This window comes from Rutidosis leptorrhynchoides, chromosome 6, assembly GCF_046630445.1.
Source record: "Rutidosis leptorrhynchoides isolate AG116_Rl617_1_P2 chromosome 6, CSIRO_AGI_Rlap_v1, whole genome shotgun sequence".
Lineage (NCBI taxonomy): Eukaryota > Viridiplantae > Streptophyta > Magnoliopsida > Asterales > Asteraceae > Rutidosis > Rutidosis leptorrhynchoides.
In genome coordinates, this window is record NC_092338.1 from 307,646,289 (window position 1) to 307,648,302 (window position 2,014).

Here is a 2,014-nt window from a genome sequence, read left to right on the forward strand (position 1 = left end):
ATGCAAACCCCTTTGGTATTTTGGATAATCAATCCAAAGTCTGTCAAATCTCAGGTTCGGGTGCAACTCTTCCAAGTGCATATCAGAAAATGTCATGACTGGATGAGGTATATCCTGCTTGTAGTAGTTATCCACCTCCTGTTGTTCCGCATTCTCAGCAGGAGCATTGCGAGCTTGGGATGAAGATTCACCCTTTTCAGTCAGCAAAACACATCAAACACAATTTTTGTGCATCCAAATATGCATTAGTGTCAGCAAAATCATCAATCAAAATAATTACAATGACATGATCAATTTATATCAAACTTAAGCTCATTTTCACATTTTTATCAAATCTACACTTTTTCAAATAAGCATATATGAAAATGTTCGCCAAGTTCATAAGCATTTAACTCAAATAACATGTCAAAATAATCATTACTAGCAATTAAACAAGTCTCAAATGGCATTATCTCTCAAAAATCAAGTTCATGAATTTTAGACTTTGAAAAAGTCCACTTTAATTCTCAAAATCACGTTTAGGCTCAAAGTTTGGATCATTTAACTGCCTAAACATGTTACACTACTTAATTTAGCAACAATTCATGACAAAAATCGGCCATAACCTGTTTATATCAAAAAGCCCCAAATTTGTTCAAGAACACAAACCCTAGATTACTCAAAATTCGAAGTTTAAGGCTTCTAATCATGTTAAATAGCATCAATCTAGGTTATACAAGCATAATACATAAACAATTTAAGCCTAATTACACTAAAAAGCATCAAAATCAAATTGGGGAAAAAATTGCTCAAGAACACTAATTTCGGATTAAATGGTGTTTAGGTGTAGAAATTTACCATTTTTCTTGAGTAATTCCTTGATAGCATCCTTCTCAACATGATTTTAGTAAAAGATTTGATGATTAACGGTTAAAAATTGTGATTTTGGGGGGTTTTTTCGTGTATTTTCGGCAGTTTTTCGCTGTGTTTTGTGTTGTGGGTTGTGGACTGAGCTGTTCCAGCTCTTATATTTTTTTCTGTAAATCGATCCTCCCGCGACTCGCGGTGTTTAAGGCTTCAAACTCAACGAGTCGCGGAGTTTGGTATTTTTTTTTTTTAATAAAATCATTAACTTATAAAACAATTAAGTAATTAATTTTTAAAATTTTGTTTCCCTTGTTATTTAGGACGAGGTCGTTTCGGATCGATGTCCTAGTCCGTCCTCCGACAAAATTTTAAAATTTGTCTTTTTGTAGCGATTGTTTTAAAAGCTAAGATTTTTGGTTTTTTTTAATGTTTTTGGCATACTTTAATTCAATAAGATTAAAAATAATGATAATAAAAGTTCTCGTCCCTCCCTCGGGTAAAGCAATTTCGGTTCAAAGACCTAGTCTTCAACTTACGACGAATTTTAAAAATCATATTTTTAACTTAATGAGATAAAGTAAATTTTTGTTTTTAAATTCACACAATTTAAATATAAAATTCAAAATTAATATTAAAAATTCACACCAAACTTAAAATTTGAAATGCAAAAAATTAAAAATTCATATTTTAAAAATTAAAAATTCATACCAAACTTAATTAAAAAATTCATATTATAAATTCACACCAAACTTATATTAATTTTTTAAATATTTACAATTTTAAATATATTGTTTTTACAAAGTTTACAATATTAATTTAATATTTAAATATTAATTTTAAAAACATGGTAAAAATAAAATTAAAAATCTTTTTGGCTTTTTATCCCACTTTAATCAATCAAATATTATCTAAAATATGCGACCCTCTTTTCGGTAAAGTAATTTCGGTTCCAAGACCTAATTTAACTCATGATGAATTTTTGAAATATTTTGGGTTGATTGATTAAAGATATTTATACCTTAAGAATAAACGTTAAATTTCGCAGTGATGTAATAAATTTTTGAATGATATCAATAATTTCGGTCGCCAAACTAATTTTATTTAATACCAATTTAATACTTTTTAGCGAACAAATTAGCGTTTATTATTAAAAGGTTAAAAAAAATAA